Source organism: Micropterus salmoides, unplaced genomic scaffold (assembly GCF_014851395.1).
Source record: "Micropterus salmoides isolate LMB-PRFRI ecotype aquatic unplaced genomic scaffold, ASM1485139v1 Ms_hic_scaffold_21, whole genome shotgun sequence".
NCBI classification, from domain to species: Eukaryota; Metazoa; Chordata; class Actinopteri; order Centrarchiformes; family Centrarchidae; genus Micropterus; species Micropterus salmoides.
The window spans coordinates 26,807,580-26,820,685 of record NW_024041262.1 but is presented as its reverse complement, the minus strand read 5'-3'; the positions used below and the strand labels follow the sequence as shown (position 1 = coordinate 26,820,685).

At 46.9% G+C, this 13,106-nt stretch overlaps 1 protein-coding gene across 6 annotated transcripts in view; it reads right to left on the bottom strand.

Annotated features, from left to right (window-relative positions):
* ankfn1 (ankyrin repeat and fibronectin type III domain containing 1) overlaps positions 1-13,106 on the bottom strand; it is a 131,033-nt gene that overhangs the window by 67,191 nt on the left and 50,736 nt on the right. The gene's annotated exons all lie outside the window — the stretch shown is intronic.

The following is a 13,106-nucleotide window of genomic DNA, read 5'->3' as shown; positions in this document are numbered from 1 at the left end:
CCTAAGTGCTCAAACAGAAACTATCACTCACACACATTCATACAGGTGTTCGGGGTTCTTGCCCAAGGACACTTCGACACGCAACCAGTGGGAGCCGGGGATTGAACCGACGACCTTCGATTAACGGGTAACCTGCTCTACCTCCTGAGCATAGCCGCCCTTTTGTTTCAAACAAAAGATGTTCGCAACCAGAGAATATTTGGTGTTTGTGCTTGAAATGATTCACCAATTATCAAAATATCGTAGCTGCTTGTTGATTTTTATTTGTCATTTATCAAGTGAACATATCAAACTGTCTCTGGCTGCAGCTGCTGTAGAGTCACACTGTCCTGCTCTTCTCTTTAGCACTTTGGGTTTGTGCTGTGTTTAGGATCCTAAGTGGCATGTGTGGTGTTTAGGACCCTGCATAGTTTCTGCCGTGTTTAGGACCCTGTGTGGTTTGTGGGGTGCCTAGGACCCAGCATTGTTTGTGCTGTATTGGGACCCTGTGTGGTTTGTGGGGTGCCTAGGACCCAGCATTGTTTGTGCTGTATTTGGGACCCTGTGTGGTTTGTGGGTGCCTAGGACCCAGCATTGTTTGTGCTGTATTTGGGACCCTGTGTGGTTTGTTTTGGTGCCTAGGACCCAGCATTGTTTGTGCTGTATTTGGGACCCTGTGTGGTTTGTTGGGGTGCCTAGGACCCAGCATTGTTTGTGCTGTATTTGGGACCTGTGTGGTTTGTTTTGGTGCCTAGGACCCAGCATTGTTTGTGCTGTATTTGGGACCCTGTGTGGTTTGTTTTGGTGCCTAGGACCCAGCATTGTTTGTGCTGTATTTGGGACCCTGTGTGGTTTGTTTTGGTGCCTAGGACCCAGCATTGTTTGTGCTGTATTTGGGACCCTGTGTGGTTTGTGGGGTGCCTAGGACCCAGCATTGTTTGTGCTGTATTTGGGACCCTTTGTGGTTTGTTTTGGTGCCTAGGACCCAGCATTGTTTGTGCTGTATTTGGGACCCTGTGTGGTTTGTTTTGGTGCCAAGGACCCAGCATTGTTTGTGCTGTATTTAGGACCCTATGTGGTTTGTTTTGGTGCCAAGGACCCAGCATTGTTTGTGCTGTATTTGGGACCCTATGTGGTTTGTTTTGGTGCCTAGGACCCAGCATTGTTTGTGCTGTATTTGGGACCCTTTGTGGTTTGTTTTGGTGCCTAGGACCCAGCATTGTTTGTGCTGTATTTAGGACCCTATGTGGTTTGTTTTGGTGCCAAGAACCCAGCATTGTTTGTGCTGTATTTGGGACCCTTTGTGGTTTGTTTTGGTGCCAAGGACCCAGCATTGTTTGTGCTGTATTTAGGACCCTATGTGGTTTGTTTTGGTGCCAAGGACCCAGCATTGTTTGTGCTGTATTTGGGACCCTATGTGGTTTGTTTTGGTGCCTAGGACCCAGCATTGTTTGTGCTGTATTTGGGACCCTATGTGGTTTGTTTTGGTGCCAAGGACCCAGCATTGTTTGTGCTGTATTTGGGACCCTATGTGGTTTGTTTTGGTGCCTAGGACCCAGCATTGTTTGTGCTGTATTTGGGACCCTTTGTGGTTTGTTTTGGTGCCTAGGACCCAGCATTGTTTGTGCTGTATTTGGGACCCTTTGTGGTTTGTGGGGTGCCTAGGACCCAGCATTGTTTGTGCTGTATTTGGGACCCTGTGTGGTTTGTGGGGTGCCTAGGACCCAGCATTGTTTGTGCTGTATTTGGGACCCTGTGTGGTTTGTTGGGGTGCCTAGGACCCAGCATTGTTTGTGCTGTATTTGGGACCCTGTGTGGTTTGTGGGGTGCCTAGGACCCAGCATTGTTTGTGCTGTATTTGGGACCCTGCGTGGTTTGTTGGGGCGCCAGCTGGACCTGGCGCGTGCCTGTGTGTAAAAACGTCCATGATTGGCTTCTCGTCATGAACGGTTGTTCATGCAGAGCTGCATTCTTATGTCCTGTCGGTCTTAACTTTAATGTTACTCTGCCTCTGACAGGAAACATCAACACGTCTGCCGGTTAAACTGCGGCACCAGAGTCTCGCTGTTACATCTCTAGAACAGGAAGCAGACATTTAAAAAAAAAGACTTGTGCTGGAGGTAAATTATTTAATACCTTTAATTTAACAGGCTGTTTTTTTATGATGAACTGTCAGTGGTCCTACGTTTTCTGCTTGTACGTCCTCAGGTTCTCATTCCACACTAAATGTCTGTTTATAAAAAGATGGAGCAGTGTCTGCATTTCAGGAAGATAAGAACCAGGATGATGAGATGTTCTGAGTCCCGGTTCTGTCAAAGAACCTACTGATAGTGGAAAAGGACACACAGAAAAGCCAATATTTGGGATAAACATGACGACTGAAAAGTCATCAGGGGTGAAAAAAAGGTGACAAAGGTTGTTCTGAGCACCACGATGAATTATTTCTGTTCTGTACAACAGACGGAGGGAGAAGAAGATGAGAAGGAGGTGGAGGGGTTTCTGGTCTCACAGGAAGAAGGTTAAGACTGAACAGATAAGGAGATGAACAAGAAAGAAACAGAAGACAGAAGGAGAAAAAGACAGGGGCAAAAAGGAGAAGAGAAGATGCAAAGGAAAGAAAAAGAAGAGGAGAATATAAGAAAGAAAAGGAGAAAAGGGGAGGACATGAAGAAAAAGAGAAGTGGATGAAAAATAAAAAGGAAGAGAAGGAGGAAATAAATAAAACAGAAGGAGACGATAACAGAAAACAAGACGATAAAGAAAGAAAAAGAAGATAAAAGAAAGGAGAAGGAATTAAAGAAAAAAAAAGGAAGAGAAGGAGATGAAGAAAAGAGAAGATGAAGAAACAGGAGAAGGAGGAGAAGGGACAAAAGGAGAAGATGGAAAGAAAAAGAAAAGGAGGAGGAGATTTTCTGAGCTGATGCACAAGAAGAAGAAGGTGACAGGTGGAGGAGGCTGCTGGAGGTTTCTCCCCTCTTCAACTCTCCACCTTCCCTCTTTTGTCTCCCTCGTAAAAAGTAAAAAAAAGGAGGAGAAAGAGCACAATTCAGACGGGAAAAACATTTGTTGTCTCTTGACGTTGACTACTGTACATATTTTTGCCAAAATAAGGTCAGATGGGGCAGAAGAGGAAGAGGAGGGACTCGGGCTCTCTGCTGGTTCCTCCTGAAGACGTAAATCTTCAAACTGATAAATAGTTTCATGTTCAAAAGGCTGTTTGCTGCAGTTTCTATCAGACCAACAGGAGGAAACAGAGCATCTGTTGGGGACTGCTTTCAGGACGGTGTACGTGGGACTGAGTCAGAATAAAGGTTTGATCCAGTGCAGCAGTGGGGCTACCCGATGGGTTTACTGGTCTCTACGGCTCAAGGAAGAGGAGACGTCAGGCTGAGAGACACTCAGGATTCGTCACTGCTGGTTTGAGTCTGAACATGAAGAGAAATACAGAAAATCACCAGACTGTGAATGTGACATGTAGCTGTAAGCTCTTTACAAGTACAGAACAGGTGCTGGAGCCTTTTGTGAAGTTTAAATCCCTGATTACAGAGGTTTTTTTTAAAGATGACTGTAAATGTTTTGAATGAGCAGGAATTTCATTATTGTTTTTTATCTGCATGAAGACCTCTTAGTGACCTGGTTTTTATAATGTGCTGTTGTTGTGTCGTCTAATGTCCGTACTGTCTGACTCGCTGCCTTTCTTGGCCAGGGTCGCCCTTGAAAAAGAGATTGTGTCTCACTGGGTCTTTTCCCTGGTTCAATAAAGGTTAAATAAAAAAATAAATAAAATGTACCCTCAGAGCTGTGTCAGGAGCCAACACACAATACTGACATCGCAAACAACTCCAAACGATTAACGTTACAGAATCTCGCCAAGGAGCCGAGTCAGAGGCGGCTGCTGCTGCTGATTGGCTCAGAGCTGCCTCAGGACCACACTGTTTCCATGGTTCCCATTGAAGACCAACAGGTGAAGAAGAGAGATGGGGGGGTAGGGACAGAAAAGAGATAAAGAGAGAGGGTCTCACTGTTTACATTTCATTATGCAGGAATTTGAATATCTGTCCTGTTGTTTTCATCTGTTCACTGAGGCTCAGCTGCAGCCTCAACAGGACACTGTTGATGTGTGTAAATACTAGTGCTGAAGTCAGGGCCACCCAAACCAAGACCAAGACCAAGGGGGAGGGCGAGACCAAGTCAGAGCCAAGACCAGCACCCGACATTACATGACACACTCGATCGTAGGCGTTTCTCAAAGATCAAAGTTTTACCTTCAACCTAAAATTTGTGCGAGCATTAGGTTTTCTGTTTCTGCAACTGTGTATTCAAACTCAAAATTAGCTCCCTTACAATAACGTGCCACGTCTTTATGGTCATTCAGAGCCACTTATTTATTATGTAAAGGTTTCATACGTTACTTGGTCTCTACTCTCTGCCTTCACATCTCTAGGCTAGCTCTCTCAACCAATGAGGGAGCAGTATCAGCAACTTACCTTTAATGTCGGCCATTAACGGTAAGAAACTTTTTAATTAATGTTATTGGTTGCATTTGGAGTTTTACATCCAATCAAAGGAAGGATGTTAACATATAAATCAGACAAAGCACAGGCAATTTACTGATATTCCCACAGTTGTGTTGAAATAAAATCCACAGTCCTCTACATTTGAGACCGTGAGACCTTCAAAAAGTGGCCTCAAGAGCGATCTCAAGTACAACACTAGTAAATACACAGACATGCATTTCAAATTGTACACGCAGATAGATTTAGATCAGGATTAGATTTAGAAGTCAACGCTAAGGTGGAACAGGGCACGAGTCTGAAAAAGTTTAAACAGGAAAAATTAAATGCACACCTGGTTTACCAACAGAGAGGAGTGTTTCAGCTGTCAGCTCCAGCTGTCAGTCAACCAACACTGTCTGTAGGAAAAACATAAAAGGGACTGCGGCTGCCTGAAATAGCTTTTTGTTAGCTTTTTTGGTACAGGTATTAATCAATCGCCACTGAAGAAGTGTGGAGGGGCTCAGTGTTTCGAGTGATGCATCAGTCCCTGCAAGTTTTGTTTTCTTACTTTTGTTGTCCAACTACAAAATTTTAAGCTAAAATTATGTAACTCTTTTCACACGGGAAGCGACGCTCCGCCTGCGTGATCGCCTAACTATAAAACTATAAATAACGTGTTGATCGGCTATTTTATTATATATTATATATATTATTCATATTCATATAGCTGATAAATGTAGTCATGCAAACCCTTCTGTTAATGTCCCGATAACTGTTCAGTGAACACATATTTCAGAGAAGTCACGACAAGGATCATTCTCTCATCCATCTTTTTGTGCTGCTCGTCATGTAGAGAAAGTTCAAGTCGATTCAGCTTTGGCAGGGGCGGGCGTGTGCGTGAGATGAGCACAACCGCAACAGTTTCACGGGAACACACCCGCTTGTCACTACGCCTGTCGCAATGCTCGCGCCTCCCTTCCTACACACTCGCCTCTCATTGAAAATGAATACAGCAGTTTTATATTTATTATTTTTGAGGGTGGTTTTTATCCATGGCCCACATGTGCCTGATGCACTTCTGACAACGTCTGGGCATGCTCCTGATGAGACGGCAGATTGTGTCTCGTCCCAGACCTGGATCAGGGCATCAGTGAGCTCCTCAGTCTGTGGCAGTACTTGGCGGCATCTGATCCACCGATACAGAACGTCCCAGAGGTTCTCAGTAGGATTCAGGTCTGAGAAAAAGGAGGGCCAGTCAATGGCATCAATGTCTTCGTCATCCAGGAACTGCCTACACACTCTGTCCACAAGGCCGGGCTTTGTCCTGCACCAGGAGGAACCCAGGGCCCACTGCAGCAGGAGGAACATGAGGAGGAACACCAGGAGGAACACCTGAAGAGACCCAGGGCCCACAGCACTAGGAGGAACATCAGGAGGGACCCAGGGCCCACTGCAGCAGGAGGAACCCAGGGCCCACTGCACCAGGAGGAACATCATGAGGAACACCAGGAGGAACCCAGGGCCCACTGCAGCAGGAGGAACCCAGGGCTCACTGCAGCAGGAGGAACCCAGGGCTCACTGCAGCAGGAGGAACCCAGGGCTCACTGCAGCAGGAGGAACCCAGGGCCCACTGCAGCAGGAGGAACCCAGGGCTCACTGCAGCAGGAGGAACCCAGGGCTCACTGCAGCAGGAGGAACCCAGGGCTCACTGCAGCAGGAGGAACCCAGGGCTCACTGCAGCAGGAGGAACCCAGGGCCCACTGCAGCAGGAGGAACCCAGGGCCCACTGCAGCAGGAGGAACCCAGGGCTCACTGCAGCAGGAGGAACACAGGGCCCACTGCAGCAGGAGGAACACAGGGCCCACTGCACTAGGTGGAACATCATGAGGAACACCAGGAGGAACCCAGGGCCCACTGCAGCAGGAGGAACCCAGGGCCCACTGCACCAGGAGGAACCCAGGGCTCACTGCAGCAGGAGGAACCCAGGGCCCACTGCAGCAGGAGGAACCCAGGGCCCACTGCAGCAGGAGGAACCCAGGGCCCACTGCAGCAGGAGGAACCCAGGGCTCACTGCAGCAGGAGGAACCCAGGGCCCACTGCAGCAGGAGGAACCCAGGGCCCACTGCAGCAGGAGGGACCCAGGGCCCACTGCATCAGGAGGAACCCAGGGCCCACTGCATCAGGAGGAACCCAGGGCCCACTGCAGCAGGAGGAACCCAGGGCCCACTGCAGCAGGAGGAACCCAGGGCCACCCACTGAGTAGCTTGTGGAGGTCTGTGCGGCCCTCGACTTGATGTGATACTGTGAGTGTTCCCTTAATGGTTTTGAGCAGTGTATTGAAATAAGGTGAAACTAAACGACTCTAAGAGCTCAGTAACACATTTTAATAACATGTGAATCATGCAGCATGTTTTAGAAGCTAGTTTTGTGAAAAATAAATATAGTGCAGTATTTCCCTACTTGGGTTAGTATAAACTAGCTTCTAACTACTTTCCACCACGGCTTGCCTCCCTGCCAGGACTGACGATATCTCTTTAACACACTTAAATAATCTCCAGATCGTAAAGAGCCATTCAGAAAGGTGTCTGTGATGCTGAGATACAGTGAGGAGGAGAAGATGTGGAGGGGTGTTGGATGTTCTTCAGACACGTTAAAAAAGGAGGTTGTTTGGAGCGTGTTGGTAAGCTGAAGGAGGTCTGGTCTAATTCAGGAACGAGGAAGGCGGGGGGTATCCCACGTCACCACGAGACGCCATTGTGCATATCGCTCTGACAGTCAATAGTCAAGACGTTTGTGCGTGTATGTTGTCAAGGAGGTTTAATAAGAACTGTGTGTGTAAATTTCATCGCCGTTCACTATAACATCTGCAGGGTTTTATTTTCAGCTCTCATCCCAAATAAATAAATGTACATCCTCCCTGAGTGTGTCGGCTCGAGCCCTGGTCATCTGCCGTGAGAAACCACCCATATATAAAAGCGTGGCCGCTGCAGTAAGGACTCAGCTGAGGTACATTTAAAAATAAAATAGTTATGTCAGAGATTTACTGTCTGATGTGTCGTGGCGCTGAAACACATGCGAGCTGCTGTCTTCGGCTGAACAGAAGCTGTCAACTGTTTATGTTCACAGTTCATTACTACAGCAGAGGACAGAGATGATTTGGTAAAGTCTTTATTTGTAAAATAAGTCATGAGCCAATAAACAAGGTGCTGTGAGTGAAATGCTGCACAACAAATCCTCTGTTCCGCTCCCCATACACACACCTTCTGTTTGTTTTGATTGGCTGCAGAGTTATTGTTGTCTCGGCACTCGTAACGACTCGTCACTGCCAACATGCGAAGTCACGATTCAGCAGTATAGCGGCGGCAGACATGACTGAAGTGGGCTGTACAGTTGTGTGTGTGTGTATCTTGAGAGAGTTTATGAGTGCGTGGGAGTTTTCCAGCTGCACCCCAGGGAGCGTGTGACAGCGAGGAAACGACTCGTATCAATCAAAGAAATGTCCCATTAGCTCTCTGCGGATTTCACACAGCGACTCTTATCCTGCGCTGACAGACTCCCTCAGTGCTGCGGCTCCTGGCGGCTCAACAGGTCGCAGCAGCTCACAGCTCGGGCCCTCTAACCAACCGAGATCCAGCACTACGGAGAGAGCGAAGACGCCAAACAGAGCTTTGACTTTTAAATCACTTTGTTGGTGAGCTTTGACCACCCAAGAAGCAGCAAATGCCCCAAAGTAGTGTTGTAGTACTCAAGACCGGTCTAAAGAACACTTTTTGACTCGGTCTTGTCTTGGTCTCCGACATTGGGATTTTATTTTCAAGAACATAATATGAATAAATTGCTTTTGCTTTGCTTGACTTATTTGTTAACTTCCCGTAGAAAATGTAAAACGTATTGCTTCAGATGTAACCACTTATTAAATTAAAAAAGTGCCAACATTGACACGCTGTAGAGAGAGTGCAGAGCGAATCTATGCTCCACAATGAATTATGGTTTTACTCATATTAACTAGTATGTGATTCTAAATTCTAGAGAATGTTATCTTAATATCAGCGCATGAAAAACCAATCGCTGATCGTCCCTTTAATCGTCGATAAGCACCGATCCAAGCACCAGTCGGAACAACCCTACTTCAGATCATCCCTCGCTCTATCCATCCATTTTCTGCCACTTTTGTCCCAGGGCCGGGTCGCAGTGGAAGCAGGCTAAGCAAGGTAGTCCGGGAGTCCCTCTCCCCAGGAACGTTTTCTAGCTTCTCCTGGTGGGCATGATAGATGCCATTTATAATCTCTCCAGGGCGTTCTGGGTCTGGAGTCTCCTACCAGTTGGACGGGCACAAAGCGCACAGGAAGGATCCTGATGAGACGTCTGAACCAGATCAGAACAGGCTTTCTGTATTTTGTTGTGTTATTTAGAGGACTTGCCGGTGAACCTCTCTTTCTGACCAAATGCATACAGCTCCAGCACATTTTGACATTATCAAAGAAAAGAAAACAAATGCAAAAAACCTTTTGGTGCAAATCACTAAGAAACAAAAAGTGACTGCCTCTCAACCTGGATGAGCCCAGCTGAGAAGAGAAATATCCATATCTGAAGGAGAAGAGATCTTCTTATCTGACACCTCGCGCTGCATGATGGATGGCGGCAGTTTGAAGAAAATGTCGCAAACGTCTGCTACTCTAAGAAGAGATGCTATAAGTCTGAAACTATCTGAATATAAAAACCTGCAGGGAATAAATCAGGAGGTACAGCAGAATTTAAGAACCACAGACAGTCTGAACCAAACAGCGTCTGAAATGACAAAGAAAGACTTTCAGTCAGAGCTCAAAGGCTGCTGTCCAAAGAAAGTGTAACATTAAGAAAACAGCACAACAAGCCACAGAGTCACAGCGAGAACATGAGAGCTGGTCTGAAAAGCCGTCCACTAGCTGCTGTGTTACATCTTCGTCTCTGCTAATGTGTCCCATCAAAGTGTCATTAAGTCACAAACTGAACCCTGACAGGATGAGTCACCGTTCTTCACCTCCATGTGACTGTCAGAAAAATGACTCAAGTGCAAGAAGAAAATTACCAATGACTAATGTTTGAGAGATTTGTGTCCCGAATCATATTATACTGAATTTTAAGAGCCAACATGCAGCCTAGTTTATGACAGCAAAGAAGGATGGAAAATACTGCATGGTGTTGCTACGGCTGCTGCATTTAAACTTCAGTGATTACTTTAATGAATGCATTTCAGACATCCACCAGTATCTTGGGTACATTTCCGTATTTTAGCTTAAAGGCAGAAATAAATGTTGATAAATGAATCAGTCAGAATGAGGATTTTTCCAGGGCCTGATTTTAAAGCACTTTAAACCATAATACTGAAGGCTGACGGCAAACCGATGTTGAAGAGTAGAGTTTGTGACAACTAAACCACGGCTACGGCAGCTGACGTGGGCCACCTCGGAAATGTAACTAGGCGTTGGGTTTAAGCTGCTACGAAAAGGACACACTACATCCTGCACTGGCACGGTACGTAAATCATGAAGAGTGAAATCATCCAATATGGACGTAATTCGCAGATAGTGAGCTGACTGACGCACATCTAACAACATCTCCACTGCAAACTGCGCTCACTGTAATCGTTGTACCATTGAAACGAAGCAGCCAAAGCCTTTAAACATTTTCAAACTGGTTTGATATTAAACCAGATCCCTAATTATACCACTAACAACGAAATCCAACGGCTGCTCAGGGCGAGACCTGGTCTAAAACCAGAAGATCACACACAGTCCTGTCCACATTAACACAGAAGCTGTGGAGACCAGCTTCAGGTTCCTGGGAGTCACCATCACAGAGGACCTCTCCTGGGCTCACAACACTACGCCTTTATATGCTCAAGAGACTCTGGAGCGCCAACCTCCCACAAAAGCTGTGACAGATGCAGCACAGAGAGACAAAAAGCCCTCCAGTGTTGTGACAACAGCACAGAACATTGTTGGCACTGAGCTGCCATCCCTAGAACATCTTCACAGCCCTCGCAGAGAACATCACAAGACATTACACACGCCGGACGCCATCTGTTAAAGCTCCTCCCACCAGATCAATCGGCTCACGCACAGAGGGACTGAAAAACATCTCCTCGGCCTGATGTGCTGCGTGCTCTGCTTTCTTTGTCTCTTTAAATCGTGTTTATTGTTGATCTACGACCAGGAGTCCCGCACAGATTTTTTCATTGTGAAAACTGACTCGATCTGTCCGACTAAAAATAGAGTCTGCCGCGAGCAGCCCAGTGGATCAGGTTTAAAACACAATGCACCATGTGAGGCTGACAACACAACAGCAATGTCGTTGTGTTTGCACAACGACATTGCAGTTGTTGAATATGTGTGAAATGGAAACATGATACGTCCTGATTAATTTACTACCCGACACCAGCTTCAGTTTGGAGAGCTGCCGGGGGGGGGGGGGGGTGCTGAAGGGGAGAGAGAGATGAAATGTAAGAGAGAGAGAAAGATCCCTCTCCTGAGTAGATGAGTCAGAAAACTTGCAGTCACGACTGATTCTACTCAGAGCCGTGGTTATTGTTTCAGCTGTGTGTGTGTGTGTGTGTGTGCAGGTTGTTTAAGGTTTCCATGAATGTCCTCATACACCTTTGATCCTGCTCGCACTGAATACAAACGCCCCCTCATCTCACATCGAACCACGACTTCGTCCTCTCTGCTACCTGTGTGTGTCCTCAGTTCAGTACATGAAGATTCGGCAGGAAACAAAAGACACCGACAAGCTTTTCAACAGCCTCCTCACCTTGAGTCTCACCTTCTTCATGGGTTTTAAACTCATACGGACGCACACACACAGGTAAACAAACTACCAAGCCGTCCTGACATCGAGCTGCTTCTCCAGAGCAAGTGAAATGTAGAGTAAAGCCGTGGTCGCGTACGCAAGATGGCTGCCACGCGTATCCTGCGTTCCTCTGGAGCGTAGGTTGTGCACGTCACTCGATCTGACCGGCAGGTCAGCAGGACTCTCCTGTTGCTCACACCAGCGCAGGTGGTGGCCGTGTGCAGTAGGTTTGCCAAGAAGAGGGTCAGCAGCAGGAGATTGATGGCGGGATGTTTAAAATGAAACTCCTGGAGCTAGTCCGCAGTTACCGAGATCATTAAGCATCCTGAAGCAGGAAAATATGGCCATGATGCCACCCAGAGGACGAGGTGCAGAGCAACACCACTTTACACGAGGGTATCACATGAAGCCACAAAACCAGAACTGGCAGCAGAGAAGTCCAACACCTGGACCTGCACACGTGGAGACAGAGAGGAAGCGGTCACCTAATCAGAAGTTATTCATTATTTCAAGCCGCTGAAGCAGTAATTAGCTGCAGCTAGGGCTGATAGAAGTACAGAATAAAGCTAACATGAAGATCATGAACGTCGTCACGGGTTCGGTTTTCACGGCAGCGCCACAAACAGTTTGGTCTGTTCCTGACCTGGAAAGGGAACACCAGGTGGGAGGGATCATTCAAATGAGGCGGCACAAAGTCTCACAACGACACAGACTACAGCAAAGTCATTACATCCAAAATACTGACTAACAATAAAAATATAAACACTCAGTCGATGTGTTTAAACCGTCGGCTCTGATCTGTAAATGAATCTGTCGTCCACAGCTGCTTCTTCTTCCCTTCATGTAATCTCTGCAGACACCTGACCTGCTGGTGAATCTGCAGCCTCTGTGACATCACACACGCCGTCATTACATCACCATCCAAACGCTGCCGTTTCTGACTAATGAGTGTTGACTGATCATATCTCTACTATTATACTTATAATTATTTATTTCTAGAGTCATCGTGCTGGAAAACGTCATCTCTTGTGGTCGTGTGAATTCTCACTGTCGTTATGCAGAAGTAAAGGAGGAAGCAGGGTAAAAGGTGGTGCTGTGTCCCTGAGCAAGACACTTAACCCCTCGCTGCTCCAGAGGCGTGCGACCTCTGACATGCTGTATATAGCGATTGAGAAGAAGAAGCCGTACGCGACAGACTCAGTCAGAGAGCAGCTGGTGAACAGAGAGCAGCGTTTAGCAGCTAAAGAGCCAGATGTTTCCATCAGCAGCTGGAGGAGACCAAACACAGAGCTAACAGAGAGAGAAACCTGAACTCAGCTTTACCAGGTGACACAAACGGTGCAGCGTGTTGCTCTGTGGCTGCTGGAGGAGGAAACAAGCAGCTGTCTGATCACAAGTTCACCCTATACGCTTAAAAGATGACCATGTGTTGACGAGGACATAAACAGTGTTTTTTTATTGTAGGTTTAAGCACAGAGGCGGCAGGTCATTCAGCAGCTGTTCAGATTCTATTACTGATGTCAATAAGTCTTCTAACAACACAAGACGCAGCGACAGTACTGACTGCTCCAACAGGAAGCCTTTTATTTCACTGAGCTCTCACCCACGTTGCTCGCCGCTCTCTCTTTCTCTTCTTCAGTCTCTCCGCAGCCTCTGCCGTGAACACCGAGCTAGCTTCTTCCAGAGAACTCACATTGTACATTATATTCTTGCTGCTTCTTCTAATAGTTTGCTGAGGGGTCGTGTTGGTGCCCTGAGTGTTTCGCCGCTGTTACATAGGGCAGAAGCGAGCGCTGGGAGTCT